General features: G+C 42.8%; 1 protein-coding gene across 2 annotated transcripts in view; it reads left to right on the top strand.

Annotated features, from left to right (window-relative positions):
- LOC124594988 (carboxypeptidase M) overlaps positions 1-17,134 on the top strand; it is a 298,860-nt gene that overhangs the window by 64,301 nt on the left and 217,425 nt on the right. The window lies entirely within an intron of this gene.

Here is a 17,134-nt window from a genome sequence, read left to right as displayed (position 1 = left end):
TCCAAGACATGGAGGTCCATAAACAGCGCGACGTGCCCTCACTCCAATATTGTGGTAGGATTTGAGGTTTAAACTAGAAGTAATCTTTTTAACACCATCGCTGGTCTCCTAGCTACGAATACCTCTCTTGTACCAATCTGTCCATCTCAGTATAGCATTTACATCCAACGTTTAGTAAGTTATAATCCAGTCTGTTTTCTCCTACAGTTTTAATCTTCTACGGTTACCTCTAGTATTACGGAAGTTATTCCCTGATATCTCAACGTGCGTCCTACCGTATTATCCCTTCTTCACCTAGTAGACCTTGCGAGCTCCCGCGGTGGGAAAACGATGGTTTCATAATCGGTAGAACGATGGTTCGAATCGCTGTCCAACTATCCAGATTTCCGTTTTTCGTGGTTTCCCTTAATCACTTAAGGCAAGTGTCGGGACGATTCCTTTAAAAAGCAGACTCTGATATCCTTCCCCAATCTTCGTCTTTAATGATCACGACATCTACGAGTTGTCAAAGCCTAATCTCCCTCCCTTCCTACATCTTGTCGGTGTTTTACAAATATTAACTTCCTCTCAGGTGCTGCGAAGGACTTTCTCACTTCTTATATAATCAGTCAACTTAATTTTCGGAACTATTCTGCAACGACACACCTAAAATGTCTCGATACTCTTATTCTCCCGAATTCTCAAAGTAACATGTGGCACGTTCCGGATAAATGAAACTCACGACGAAATAATACGCTCACAAAAAACTCATTTCTCTTAACAAATAAATAGTCATGGCAGATCCTACTGCTGCATGCCATGTAAGCTCACCGAACAGAAGTACCGTTCGCTAATGACTTATGCTCACGTACAGGCAGTGCGCGCGCGGTTGAGCTTAAAGGATTCATCTGTGCGTGCGCACTAGGGTGACTAATTTTTGTCTGGTGATCTTGTGAAAAATCATTACAAGCATCATTTAATACCGCGTAATTCTGTCCCTGAATTTGATAACCGCCTGGATTTGATCAGGAACTGAGACCAGAAGCTTGTGCAGGTACGTCGCATACACGTTAGGCTACTTGCTGAGGATCTGATCGTGCTGTTCCATCAAATTACACGCTGCTCCACTTCACACAGATATCCTCTGGGGTTGAAGTCAGACGATTTTTCAGGCCACTCGAGATGTAATAGAGTGGATAGTGTTCGGAAAACCAGTCGTATATTCTTCCAGCCCGATGAACTTTGCTGTTGTCGTCGCTATGTACCTGTGTGAGCAACGGCCTCTTGCGACCTGACGGATTCCAGATGTTCATTACATGCGGCTCCCGTCGCAATATTCTCTCGTTAACAGCTTGGGATCGACCTTCATTCAATGCCTGCAGCAATTCCTGTCGAGTTTGGAAGACATTTTGATTCACAAGCCGTGATACGCGTCTCTGAACTCTCTCAGTCAGGATCTTTTCTCTCTCTCTCTCCCTCTCTCTCTCTCTCTCTCTCTCTCTCTCTCTCTGTCTCTCTCTCTTCTCAGCGATCACAGGCCCTGTAGACCACGCGCTGCATCAGCGATCTGCTTCCACCGCCTTCTATCTCTCGCAGCCTCTCTCCACCCTGTGCAAATTCCTAATGCTGCGATGTCCTTCTCTATGTCATCTTTCCACCTTGTACGGGGTCGGCCCAATGGTCTTGTTGCCTGGAGAGTTCCTTCAAATGGTTTATTGGCGATTCTATTGTTTTCCATTCTAGCCACATGTCCAGCCCATTGCAGTCTCCTAGTTTTTCATTTCTGGATGATAGTGGGTTGCTTCATTAACTGATAAATTTCATTGCTCTTTCGGATTCTCCATACACCATTCTCCAACACAGGTCCCCAGATTTTTCTCATTACTTTTCTTTCGAAAACATTCAGTTTTTCTCTTTCATTCTTTGCAAGTGTCCAGCTTTCTGAGCCGTACAGTACTACAGGGCAGATGATAGTGTTGTATATCTTCAGCTTTGTGGTGACTGACAAAGCTTTACTTTTTAGTGGATTGCTTAGTGAGTACAGACATCTTGACCTTGAGGCTATACTTTCGTTTATATCCATTGTTATGATATTTTTACTTTTGAAACGTGATCCAAGGTATTTAAACTGGAGAACTTTCCTGAATTTAGAATGCTGGTCAATTTGAAAGTAAGGATTTGGGTTTATGACTCGACCTATTTCCATATATTCGGTTTTCTCTTGGTTAATCAAAAGCCCCATTTTTCTGGCACTGTGCCAGAGACATCTGTACATGTCTTTCAGTTCTTCTTCAGTTTCACTCAGCAACACTATATCATCTGCATAAGCCAGGAGTTTTACTTCACTGTGTTCGAATTGGAGACCATAGTATAGATGTAAATTACTCTCCCGAACCACTTTCTCTAATGCAAGGTTGAAGAGGACGCATGAAAGAGCGTCTCCCTGTCGTAAGCCTGTTTTAATTGGATAGGTTGGGGATATGGATCCTCTGAACTTCACTGCTCCCTGGGAGCCATCCACGCACAGTTGTATCATCCTAATGATTTTACTGGGTATACTAAATTTTCGTAATGTGTTGTACAGGCTACTTCTGTGGATGCTGTCGTAGGCTCGCTGGAAGTCAATGAAGAGACAGTGAATGTTTTTGTTAAATTCCCAGTATTTCTCAAAGATCTGTCGTATAGTAAACAAATTATCAGTTGTGGAACGGTTTATTCGAAATCCAGCCTGGTAATCTTGAATAATGTTTTCTGTGTAAGATTTGAGTTTTTCCAGAATGATCATTGAGCGGATTTTGTATGTTATGTTCAGCAAACTGATTCCTCTGTAATTGTCACATTCAATTCTGTTTCTTTCCTTTCTATTGGACAAATTATTGCAGTTTTCCAATCTTCCGGTAGTGTTTCAGTTTTCCAGATCATTTTGATAAGGTTATAAATTTCTTTGTGTAGTTTGCTTCCGCCCTCTTTTAACATCTCTGCTGATATCTAGTCCTCGCCTGCTGCCTTGTTGTTTTTGAGCTTTTGAATGGTGTAGATCACTTCCTGTTCTGTGATTCTACATTCATTCTATGTACGAATGTAGAATGCAGGATCTTTTACGGACCATAATTCTGACGTGTCTCGTGGCCATATGTGTTACACCACTGCTTGTAGACACGCTGAACAGTCACCAACAAATCCAGTAACTTCACACACTGTACGGCCATGGGCACAGCCAAACACAATAGCCCCCTTTTGTCACTCTGCCACGTCCTTACATTTACCCACGTTTCCGCACGATCTCCGCTTGAGACATAAACGTCTCACTGATCGCTACTGCCTTATGCTCACCTAGAGGTAGTGCGCCGTGCAATTGAGCACGTTTCTCCGTCGCTGTACCACCCGTAAAGGCTTCATGATACATCTGTGCGTGCGCACTGGGTTACCAATGACCTGTCCGGCAAGCTTATGACTGTGCCACCAGAGTACGAAGTGTGGCAGGACTTTTTGTCCATTCTTGAAATACGTTTCATCCAGCAGTACTGCATGAGAATAAATGCAGCTCAAAGCGACCACATTTCTAAAAATGGTTCAAATGGCTCTGAGCACTATGGGACTTAACTTCTGAGGTCATCAGTCCCCTAGAACTTAGAACTACTTAAACCTAACTAACCTAAGGAGATCACATACATCCATGCCCGAGACAGGATTCGAACCTGCACCGTAGCGGTCGCGCAGTTCCAGACTGTAGCGCGTAGAACCGCTAGGCCACTCCGGCCGGCGACCACATTTCTACTGCAGCGTGCTGTCTAAGAGAACAATCGTATCTTTGACTTGGTAACGGGGAAATTTTGAAATCAGTGGACTGTAGGATTTCGAGGGTCTATCTCGTATAATGAGAAACTAACAGCTGCTTCACAACATTTATGAAGGAACGGAGGAAAGTTCCCTTCGTATCTTAGTCAGAGGGATAGTGGGTGTGAAACTGTTCACAGGAATCGCGCTCTCCTCCGTCTTCCAGCTTTCGCGAGGTAATTCCTAGAGTCGGAGACGCAAGCGTTGAGTCAGTGAAAGTCACACAGTTCCGGCGTCGTCGCGACCAACCCGCTTCTGAGAGCCGCGTACCCACTTGCGCAGTCAATCAGCCGGCCTGCTCCACTTGCTGCTGTTCCAGCTGCCGCTATTGCTGCTTCACGGAAGACGCATCCGGATGTGTGTGTGTGTGTGTGTGTGTGTGTGTGTGTGTGTGCGTGTGTGTGAGCGCTCGCGCGACCTACTGCAGCGTCACGACACCCAATACTAAGCGCAGGCGCTGCTGTACATCAGATGTTTTGTTGATCTGCTGCGTATTTCTTGAATACATGAATGGAAAATAGATTTATTAAATGTTTGTGAGCCCCCTATTGTGTACTAAAATGGCCGTGCTGTCGAAGCGGTTTCGGTTGTAGAGACAGTTACTTACATGCTCTATAGATCATTTTAATCATTCTTTTATCGAAATGATGTGTAACGAGTCATTTTACAGGGTAGGTATATTATTGTATACACTAGTGTGGATACGAGTTTTTAAGTAGAAATTCGTCAGAGGACTAGAAGGAGCTGACCAACAAAAATATTTTGAATTATATTTCAACACTGCTTCATTAACTACCAGAAATTTTACATTATTTGGCAAATGACCAAAAAGTCTTACTGCTGCATAATGAACTGCTCTCCGAGCAACAGACAGCTATAACAATGGTTAACAAAGGTCATCTTTTGAAAAATTGGAAATTTGTGATAAGGTCTCATGGGACCAAACTGCTGAGGTCATCGGTCCCTAAGCTTACGCACTGCTTAAGCTAACTTAAAGTAACTTACCCTAAGGACAACATACTCGTACACACCCATGCCCGAGGGAGGACTCGAACCTCCGACGGAGGGAGCCGCGCGGACCGTGACAAGACGCGTAGACCACGCGGCTACCCCGTGCGGAAATGTCATTTTTCCCTCTAGTGTAGTAGGTACGCATATCACTGTCCTTCTAAAATCATGATGGATTATTTATGACAAATTTAATTAGCCAAAATATGTATTGTGGCGCCGCAGTCAAAATGCCTCGTTCCTTGAAGAGATGCCGACATGACGTCCGTGGGTGAACACCACGTATTTACTGCTTTCTTTTGTGCCATAAGTACTTTCTTACTAAGTGATCAGTTACTACAGAAAATTATTCCGTACGAAATTAGTAAGTGAAAATATGCAAAATATGTCAGGAGGTTGGCCGGCCGGAGTGACCGAGCGGTTCTAGGCGCTACTGTCTGGAACCGCGCGACCGCTAGGTCGCAGGTTCGAATCCTGCCTCGGGCATGGATGTGTGTCCTTAGGTTAGGTAGGGTTAAGTAGTTCTAAGTTCTAGGGGACTGATGACTTCAGCTGGTAAGTACTATAGTGCTCAGAGCCATTTGAACCATTTTGTCAAAAGGTTGATACGTTTGTTTCCGAGATCAGCAGTTACACGAAGAGCAAAAGAAGTTGAACATAATTGTTTGAGAAGTTCCGTGATATGCTTCTGCCAGTTGAAGTTTTCATTAGTATGTACGCCCAAAAGTTCGGTACATTCTGCCCTACCCTCAGACTTCTGCTCGTGTGCTACATCAATTGTTGGTATGACTATTTGTTGTACAGAACTGAATGTCGTGTTTTTTTTTTTTTTTCAAATTTTATGGAGAATCCATTTACAGAGAACCACTTAATAATTCTTCGGAAAATATCATTTACTGACTCTTCTGTTGCTTTCTCTTTAATGAGATTTATTATAACACTATTATTGTCTGCAAAAGATATGAGTACTTGAAGTCGCATCATAATAGTGGTCAGAACACCTGTTTCTTTCGCATCAAAGTAGTCGTATTTTTCAAGGCAAAAATTTTGAGATTATTGTATAATGTTGTCGAGCTTTAACGAATATACTCTAATTAATGAATGCTTTAGTATGTCTCAAATGTTCTCGACTGTTCCAGAATACAATTTGGAAACTGTTAATATCGCATTATTTCCATTCCGTCGAAATCGTCTGAACCGATGAGTTGTGCAACGTAGTACGAGTTGCATTCAAGTTCTAAGGCCTCCGATTTTTTTTCTCCGGACTGGAAAGAGATAGAAACATGCGCATTGTTTTAAAATGAGGCTGCGTTCATTGTCAATACGTTCCAGAGATGGCAGCACCGTACGGCAGATGGAATTTTACCACCAGCGGCGAGAATGAGAACTGTTTTAAATACTTAAAATGGCGACGTTTTCCTTACTTGAACAGCGTGCAATCATTCGTTTTCTGAATTTGCGTGGTGTAAAACCAACTGAAATTCATCGACAGTTGAAGGAGACATGTGGTGATGGAGTTATGGATGTGTCGAAAGTGCGTTCGTGGGTGCGACAGTTTAATGAAGGCAGAACATCGTGTGACAACAAACCGAAACAATCTTGGGCTCGCAAAAGCCGGTCTGACGACATGATCGAGAAAGTAGAGAGAATTGTTTTGGGGGATCGCCGAATGACTGTTGAACAGATCGCCTCCAGAGTTGGAATTTCTGTCTGTTCTGTGCACACAATCCTGTATGACGATCTGAAAACGCGAAAAGTGTCATCCAGGTGGGTGCCATGAATGCTGACGGACGACCACATGACTGCCCGTGTGGCATGTTGCCAAGCAATGTTGACGCACAACGACAGCATGAACCGGACTTTCTTTTCGTCGGTTGTGACAATGGATGAGACGTGGATGCCATTTTTCAATACAGAAACAAAGCGCCAGTCAGCTCAATGGAAGCACACAGATTCACTGCCACCAAAAAAATTTCGGGTAACTGCCAGTGCTGAAAAAAATGATGGTGTCCATGTTCTGGGACAGCAAGGGCGTAATCCTTACCCATTGCGTTCCAAAGGGCACTACAGTAACAGGTGCATCCTACGAAAATATTTTGAAGAACAAATTCCTTCCTGCACTGCAACAAAAACGTCCGGGAAGGGCTGCGCGTGTGCTGTTTCACCAAGACAACGCACCCACATATCGAGCTAACGTTACGCAACAGTTTCTTCGTGATAACAACTTTGAAGTGATTCCTCATGCTCCCTACTCACCTGACCTGGCTCCTAGCGACTTTTGGCTTTTTCCAACAATGGAAGACACTCTCCGTGGCCGCACATTCACCAGCTGTGCTGCTATTGCCTCAGTGATTTTCCAGTGGTCAAAACAGACTCCTAAAGAAGCCTTCGCCGCTGCCATGGAATCATGGCGCCAGCGTTGTGAAAAATGTGTACGTCTGCAGGGCGATTACGTCGAGAAGTAACGCCAGTTTCAGCGATTTCGGGTGAGTAGTTAATTAGAAAAAAAATCGGAGGCCTTAGAACTTGAATGCACCTCGTAAAGACAGAGGGACCACCCATCGAAAACGTGTATCCGCTTCCAGAAATTACGTAAATTTAAGTAAGCAAGAACTGACGTAATCCAACAAACAAATCAGTGAGTACAGAATATGGGACCAGGGGAATACATCCATTGATACAATGATGAACCAAGACAAAAGTGTAAACTTCACAACATATTTCCCAAATTCGGTCCATTTTCACGGTATGCCATAGCAAAAAATCTTTTAAACAGCATCATAGAAACGAAAAAACGAATATTAACCGAAATTTCGCATTTAAACGGCTCAAATTCCCGTAAAAAATACCAAAAATAAGTTGCTGCGTATCATAGTGTACAAATCAATAAAATATTAAAAGAATGGGTCAAAAATGGTTTCAAAAGATAGGATTCGTAATATCGCACCCAGAAAGAAAAACAATCTGTCTTCCCCATATTAACTGGAGGAAAGTTAAGCCCTCGTATTCAGTATCAGGAGAGGGTGATTTTCAACTCTTGCCCAACATCCCTCTTTAGGCTTCCAGTGGTTGTCCCAAATAATTCAATGAAAGTTAAGAGTCAGTTCTTTTAGGAAAACCACAGCCTTAATCTGCAAACAGATGCTGTTCTTATAATGACTTCGATATGGATGGGAAGCACACCTTAATAGACGAAATAAAGGATGCCCTGTGGGTACTGGTGACAACCCTCCTGGATTTTCAGGATTCTCCCTGAAAGAGGCGATTATTTTTAAAATCTCCCGTGTCCACGAACGCAGCTAAAAACTCCCGAATGTTTTCATCGCGGCTTGGCGACTGGTCCCAAAATTCCCTCGACGCGTCTAGGAATCATTCGGAACACTGCACGTTGCCTGTCGTCTTTTTTCCATTGCCGCCAACGTCCACACTTCCTTGTGTAATTTATACCATTGCCGCTGTTTGACACGAGGTGCGCGCACGAGCTTGTCGCTTGGCAGTTCTAAATCGGAAGTGCTTCAGCATTCTCCCGCGACGTTGATTGTGTAATTAGTTAGCGACCAGACTGGCCGGAGCTGGACGCATTTTGCATTTTTAAGCATTTACGTGAGTAATGTTACTGCTATATTCTGAGTAAAGCATGATGTCCGTTTAGGAAAACTCAATGCAGAAATAGCTGAAAAAGAAAAGTCAAGTATCATACAAGTTCTGACGAAACTTGGTTGAACAATCCTCAGTTTAGTGCTTGGATTAAAAAAGGAGCTAATTTCATCACTGAATGTAAAGTAAGCAGAACAGATATTACAGTAAAGTACGAAGGTAAAGGAGCTCATAGTGTTCATTCGGAAGGTGAGAAACATATGTGGCGTCTCAAAAGCAAGACTATTGAATTGCTATTTAAAAAAAAAAAATCACGAACAGAAGATTTAATTAATATTTCTGCAGAAGTTGCGTCTTTATATTATGGAGTTAGAGGTCACGACAGCTACTCAAGTCCACACTGTTATAAGAAGTCATTCCTTACGTTATTTCCTGATTCAGAAGTTACAAAGAAAATAACTCGAGGTCGAACTAAAGTTACGTCTGTTCGCGAAAATGTCATAACCCCACTGTCGCTAGAGATACTATGATTCGAATTGCATGATACGATATATTTCGGAAGTGGCACAGATTCTCATAACGAAGGAAATATAAAAATGTTTCCAGTTACAGCGCAAATATTTTTCGCTTAGAGATGGTCTGATAAAAGGTTTATTTGACTTTCATCACGACCCAGTTAAGAGCTAGTGAAGCTGTCAGAACGTAGCTCTGTAAAGTTTTACAGGAAAACAGCTTATTTTTTTCCGGGCATCATTGTCTTCACTGACTGCAGATAATACTTCAGTCAATTATGAGAGCCACAACTCAGTTTCTCAAAACAGAAAATCTAAATATTTTCAAGGTGAACTGTAAGCGTTAAAAGCAATACAGTTTGCTGTGGAATCGTTGATATTAAAAGTTTATAGCGATTTTTCCGCATCTGTGACGCGAACTGCGAAGCTTAAGCAATTCTTCGATTCCTCTCATCTAGAGTACAGATCTAGTCTCCATCATGTGCCTACACTATGCCTCTCTTTGCTTCCAACTTTAGACAGACTACTTTGAAATGGCAGCTTTTGAGAAATATTTTCTTAATGATGGCGAACATCAATGTGTAGCAATAATTAGAAAGGCATTTCAAGATGAGAAATGTCTTCCATTATGCTACTGCTATTTTGTTCACAACATAACACAAATTTTTGAAACCTCTACTAAAAATCTGGAGAGTGACTATATTACATGCGCTCAACTACATACAATTATGACAGAAATGCGAAACACAATTAGTAACAAAAAATGAGAAGCTCTGCGGACAGTGCGCGATGCAATGTCTGAGAAAGCTGACAGTTAGTCATCAAAATACTTTTAATGAAGACGCAGGCAAATATTTGGAATGTTGTTTGGCTTTATTTGAATAAGTTGCACGAGTATGGCGCTGTTTACGAGAAAATGAACATTTCGACAATGGAGAAAGAAACTGACTGAAACGAATTACAGGATGTGAGTGGTTCTTTGAACGTGCCAATAAATAAAGATAAATTGTACGATGATTACTGGATATTACGAAAAGTTCGTGAAGTGGTGACGAGTAAAACAGAGGATACGTTGGGTATTTTTTTTTATGTGAAGATGACTCTGGAAAATCGTCACTTTCGCTTCATCTAACGTCATCATAATCGCAGCCGCTGAACGTGTTTTTAGCGTTGTTAACGAAAAGTCACTTGCGGCTAAAACATGCCCATTTGAAATCTGAAATGCAGGTGTGCGCTAGTTTCAAATTCACTTGTAAAGAATTTTATGATTTTATTGTTGTTACTACAAAGTCACTGCAAGCTGCAAATATTGTAAGAAATATAATTTTAAATAAAAATTTTTGATTTTCATTGATTTCTTATTTCTCCTCCCAGATTTTTAAAAGACAGAGTTGGCAACCCTACCTGTACGTCAAGCGCAGCAAGTGTACAAACACAATTGTTCACAGCCACAACTATCTGAACGTTTATGGAAAGTCCATTGCGTCAGCGAGTCGAAATGAGAGTAATATTATTATGACCTAAACACTTTTTACGGAATTGAGCAGCTCCCTTGCAAAGGATATGGATGAGTGTTTCAAACTACTCAGACACATTGTCATCGCAGTAATCAAATTTTCGCAATCGGCGGTGAATTCGGACTGAAATTTCTTGTAGGTTAAAAATTGCGATATCTGTAGAATGTGTACCCATTAGATTCCAAAAATAAAGGATAATAATAAAATGGGTTCAAAAATTGGCTCTGAGCACTATTGGACTTAACATCTTAGGTCATCAGTCCCCTAGAACTTAAAACTAGTTAAACCTAACTAACCTAAGGACATCACACACATCCATGCCCGAGGCAGGATTCGAACCTGCGACCGCAGCAGTCGCGCGGTTCCGGACTGCGCGCCTAGAACCACGAGACCACCGCGGCCGGCCAATAAAATGAGGTCCACGATTGCCTCACGTGATACCATCTCACGCTAGAAATAAATTTATACGGAAATTCTTGTGCGCCGGTGTCAAACAAATCACTTAAACGTCTGTAACAGAAAGGACGGCGATATCTGTCAAGAACTGTCAAACCATACGGTGTTATGAAAATCGTTAAAAAGATCAACGATAAAAGTAACCCAAAATTCTCACTAAATTGAACACAATCAATAACAAGAAGAGCCTAGGAATACAATGCGCATGTACGCTGCTTGATAACGTCCGACCGACTACCGGATCGTCGACAACAATGTCCTTCACTCCCATAAAATAATAAACGACTGGCACGCTTTGAATTCCAGCCAAGACTCTAGCACACAAAGTGTACTTTGAGAACTACAGGCCGTCACGGATCCCCATTGCCGTTGTACAAAATCCAAGCAATGAGAGTTATAGTCCTCCAAGCCCCCTAGCCCTTCCCTCCAACTCACTGTAAACTTACGGCTCTGGATTTAACGATGTCCCCAATCAAGCAGTAGAATGTATTGTTAGTCACAGAGAATTGGTGTACGTTGAGTGTAGCTCAGCGCATACCCTTGCTCTAAAAATATGTTGTCCATTGTCTTTCCACTCTGGATGCTGCCTTTGTTCCTGCTAATGGTGGATATTAGCGACGCGAATCGTGAGCATAGAACCAGAAGAAAAGACTCTGCCGGATCAGAGCTAATCAGTTCGCGAAATCCACCGACAAAGCGCAAACTCACTTTCCCTAGCGCCGTCGAACCAGTCTGTAGCGTTCGCTGAATGGAACACGGTACAAGAACAAGACGCACCACACCTGCGCCCAATGAACGTCTGTGCTCTAGCAGTCAGCTGCTCTCTTGTAAAATAAGCTATATCCGCATAACTTCAGATGCAACTGAATATCACAGACAGTTTAGTTGCCTTTCTAGCGTTTTCCTCCACAATTACATTTGTTTTGACGAAAGACTTCATCACCTTGATACTAAATTAGACACAAGAACTTGTTCACAGTTAGTATCGTTAATACTATGTCAAAAATATTCTTAACGTAACTTTAAACGTTTTTAAAAGTAATTACGGTGGGAGCGCTAAGTCAGTTCATCGGACCCAGAATGTTGTGATTATCTTGAAGGACACTCGGCTCTACACTGAACCGATTCATTGCGATTATAATCACACTACCTAAACTTCACTCTTCTCCAAGTCCATTGCAGTGTGCAAGTTCTGCACTATCTCACTCTGTGACTCAGCCGTCTTTGAGATGACAGTTCTCTTCGTGGGTCCTTTCAGTAACAGGGGATTTAAATGCAAGTTTAAAAAAATGGTTCAAATGGCTCTGAGCACTATGGGACTTAACATCTGAAGTCATCAGTCCCCTAGAACTTAGAACTACTTAAACCTAACTAACCTAAGGACATCACACACATCCATGCCCCAGGCAGGATTCGAACCTGAGAACGTAGCGGTCACGCGGTTCCAGACTGAAGCGCATAGAACCGCACGGCCACACCGGCCGGCAAATGCAAGTTTAAATGTTCGTCTAATGGGCCTACAATATCGACATGTAGGATACGAAAGAGCAAGGGAGGAAGTTTCGTGTCTATCCCGCTCTAATTTTGACTTTTTTTTTTTTTTTTTTTTGCTTTTTCCGTAAATTTCTTCACTTCAATCCCAGCTTGATTTCTGAAACGGGTTACAGGTGACCCATTCAAAATGCCTTCCAAATTTGTGAAAACTATAGCCTACATCTAAACTCCGTCCCAACAAGCCTCGGAATGTCCAACAGTACAGACCGACCGTCGTGTCATCCCCAGCCGATAGCGGATAGGCGTCAGTGGATGCAGACATATGGTCAGGACCCAGCTCTCCCGACATTTTCAGCATTTTTCAGCTTACTTCTTAAGCAAGTAGCTCCTCTATTGGCCTCGCAATGGCTGAGTGCATCCCCTTCGCCAACAGCTCTCGGCAGACCCGGACCGTCACCCATAGTAGTGCTAGCTAAGACCGACAGCGCTTAACTTCGATGCTCTGACGGTACCCAAAGGTACCAGTGCAGGAAGACCGGTGGCCGTAGTCTATGTGGACATGTCCAAATGAACTAAAGAAGTAAATTGAGCGTGAGGTAATAGCTAAAGGTATCCCTTCTCGCCAGTCTGGGTGGCCGAGCGGTTCTAGGCACTACAGTCTGGAACCGCGAGACCGCTACGGTCGCAGGTTCGAATCCTGCCTCGGGCATGGATGTGTGTGATGTCCTTAGGTTAGTTAGGTTTAAGTAGTTCTAAGTTCTAGGGGACTGATGACCTCAGAAGTTAAGTCCCATAGTGCTCAGAGCCATTTGAACCATTTTTATCCATTCTCGAATTTTGTAACAGCTCCATGAATATTGAGTTTATTTTTGTGTATATAGTAAGTTACAGGGCCTATAGCGAACTGCTCTGCTGAATATAAAAATTTTTTGAAGCTAAATAACTGCCAAGTCTAAAGATTATGAAATACGTTTAAATATATTATATCCATATCGCGTCAGTATGCTAGCATATTGCAGTTCTTCGTGCAAAAATTGAACTTTTTGGGACATGTGACTTTACATCAGAATTTTGGTAAATGAATATACTTTTTTCAACAATCGCTCCTTGTTGATAAGATTGGAACACTGGTTTTCAGCACCTCTTAACACTCACTACACACATGGAATTAACTGTTGACAAGGCATTTATTTCGTTTTCAATCGCAGTGTTTTTTTGTTATTTGTACCATTCAGACTATGAGACTATGCAGTCATCCGCTATCGACAGATATGAAGCAAATAAGTTAGTATGCTATACCAGCGTACCAGCGTCCGGCAGTTCCAAAGCAACATTTTGGCTTCAAGCGAATGTGTTTTGAGTTTAGATGACTTCTATGGATACGGCAGTATTGTGTCGAAAATCGTCGTATCAATTTCATTTGCTAATATGATGACTGATACAAAAATATGTGCATAGGTCTGATTAAATAAAGTGTGAACATTTGTTATTACGCGAGCTAATTCCTATTCATGCAACATAAAAAGGAAGCGGCAGGTCGTAGCATTTCCCAGCCTGGGCTGTTTAACGACGCCTCTAAACCGCTGGAAGATGGCGTGCTTCGACCCGAGGCTGCTATATTGAAACTCCAGTACTGAGAATTTCCATTTATCTTCGGCACGAGGCAAGAGGAAGCAGTGGCGTATAGGACTGAATGACGACATCTATATCACTTGCTACGTTAACACCCACACTTGATTGCTATACGCCAGCTTAGTCTGCTTTGCGGGAGCATTTAGTACACACTGGCAACGAGTAAATCATAAACCTTCCTTTAGCAAACGTAATAATCTATACCTCATATACACTCTTAATCATAAACATCATAGTTATTTACGATTTGTAGCTGTATACTAACAAAGGAACGAATAAAAAGATTTTAAAATAACGTCAAGCAAGGTCATCTGTCTGTAAAACACATTTTTGTACAAACGCTGTTAAGAGACCACAAAGCACAAGTCGCTGAAGAAAGAAATCCGTGTAGCAGTGAATCATGGGTGGTGATAGGGGGGCCATCCATCCAACCACCCCTTAAATCAACCATGCCAAATCTGTTGATAACCATGCTGATCCTGCGCCAATGCGGCACAAAGGAACAAGAGAAAAAATAAATGTGTAAATCCAGAATTTTCTGACAAATGGCTTTGTTGATTGGCAAAATAGACACATTTCCAAATAAAAGAAGTTTTGGCCTTTTTTTATCCGTGCTATCTGAGGTACTTTTCTCGTAAACATACGTTCTTACAGAGCAGGCAGTTCGGTTGAGACCTTCTCAGCACTCCAGCGCGGGACCTCAAGCATTGCTCACTCACATGCAGAATATGGGGATATCTTATCTCAACGTGCAAAGCTATACAGCGATTGTCTCCTTTTCTCTTTCCTTGAAGATAAGAGATTACTCGTATATGTGACAAGTTAAAAGAGTGTCTAACCGAGAACCCCGACATCCTACAGCCACTGGGTTATAAATGACATTCAGACTCAGTCAAATATGTATTCTTAGGTATCACAGGCTCTGCTTTCCAGCAGGTACCAGCGTGACATTGTCAGCAGGGAAGTAGATGACACCAAAGCCCAGGAAGACAAAAACAGGAAATAAGACATTGCTCTTTGGCAACGACAACCTGAAACCGACCACAAACTTGTGGTAGCTACTAACATTTTGCAAAGAAGTTAAGTATTTATTAGTCACTGCTGCTACCTCTGATCCTAAAGTATGAAGTTTAGTTTCATGTAGACCCTTCTGCTTCTGCCTTTTCTTCTTCTTCTTCTTCGCATTGTCCTGCTTCTCTATGGCGTTGTCATTGTTACACGGGATTTCCGGGCATTATCAAAGTTACTGGTAAGTACGTCATCGGTTGCCAGTCCAAACGTCGCTACTCCTCCCTAAATGGATGTGTGTACCCCATCTGTCTGCGTCTAGCGTAAATTTCATGTTCAAGTGCGAGACGATTTTTCCAGTCATGTTCAAGTGCGAGACGGTTTTTCCACATGTTTGGGTGTCGCATATCTGAGGCAGGACGTGGTTACCAGCCTGATACGGGTGTGGGAAACTGCCAAAAATCTGTTGGACGATCCTAGCTCCCCGCAGTCGGAAAAATAGGCTCATGCCTCCCGTACCCTTAAAGGTCAGTCTGGGCATAGGACCCAAAGCTCACCCCATCAGAGAAGCAACCCAGTCCTCCCGTTCAAAGCAGATAGTAACATGTATACTTCTAGTCGAAATGTAAACCATTTTTCTGTGATAAGTAATAAGAAAAAACTACTCTGATTATGCTGCAATTGCTTTAATATGAATTAGTGGTTTCCGTAACAGTTCGTTTAGCGTTAGTCAGAGTGCACCACGAAGAGGCGAACTGTCTCTGTATTCACTTTGTAGGAGACTAATTTCACTTATTGCAATCTTGTAATTTTCCCATCTTTGAAGTTTGACACATCTTGCTTCATGAATTTTAAAACTGGCCAAGACCTGTCCCTTGCGGCCTCTGGATCACGGTGTCCCGGGTTCGATTCCCGCCCGAGTTGAGGATTTTCTCTGCCCCAGGAACCGGTTGTTTGTGTTGTCCTCATCATTTCATCATCATCATCATTCGTGACAGTGGCTAGACGGCACTGTGCAACCTTTGTACGGGCGCTAATGACCATGCAATTGAGCGCTTCACAAACCAAACATCATCATCATCAAGACCTATCCTACCTGTTTTTTAAGGAACTGATTGCAGCAGCTCTCCACAAACCATACATCATCATCAGCATCAGCATCAGCATCATCATCATCGTCGTCATCATCATCATCAAGACCTACCTGTTTTTTCAGGAACTGATTGCAGCGTTGATGTGGAGTTGAATTTCATTCAGAACCTCAAGAAATCTGTATACATATGGGCTGCAGGAGTAAATAGGACTATTGTATCAGCTGTGGAAATTCTGACAAGCATTGATAGTTCTCTGTCTACTGCAGCTTAGTTCTGCCCACTCGGACGGAGGAAAGAGTGCGTTTTTGTCTAGATAAGTATCTAGCAAATTGCCGCCGAACGTTTACAGTTTTCCACACACAGGCATTGGTGACATTAGGTCCTCAACAAAACAGCCACCAGATAGTCAGGTTCCATCAGTGGCAAACCTAATACACTGACGGGAAAAAAATCGCAATACCAGAAGGAGTTACGCTACATACGACACCTCACTGAGTTTGAACGAGGTCATATAATAGGGCTTCAAGAAGCAGAATGCTCCTTCTGCGACATTGCAGAAAGACTTGGCAGGAATGCAGCCGCTATATACGACTGGTGCCGCAGGTGGTCATGAGAATGTACATTGCAACAGGACCGGGCTCCGGGTAGGCACGTGGCACTACCGAGAGGGAAAAGTATCGTGTTCGGCGTATGGACAGCTCCAAGCCAGACCCCCTGTAATGTGCATTCCGTTGACCCCACACCAGCGCCATTTCCGATTTCAGTGGTGTCAACCGATAGCTCGTCGGAGGACAGGGTGGAATTCTATTGTGTTTCTGGTGAAACCTCGTTATACCTCCCTGCCAGTGATGACCATGTGTTGATTAGGTGAAGGCCTGTTGAGCGCCTGCAACTAACCTGTGTGTGAGCTAGGCACTCTGGACCTACACCTGGAGTTATGGTCTGGGTACGACTTCGTATGGCAGCAGGAGCACTCTCGTGGTTATCCCACGCCCACTGA

Source organism: Schistocerca americana, chromosome 1, assembly GCF_021461395.2.
Source record: "Schistocerca americana isolate TAMUIC-IGC-003095 chromosome 1, iqSchAmer2.1, whole genome shotgun sequence".
NCBI lineage: Eukaryota > Metazoa > Arthropoda > Insecta > Orthoptera > Acrididae > Schistocerca > Schistocerca americana.
This window is presented reverse-complemented; position numbering and strand designations above follow the sequence as displayed.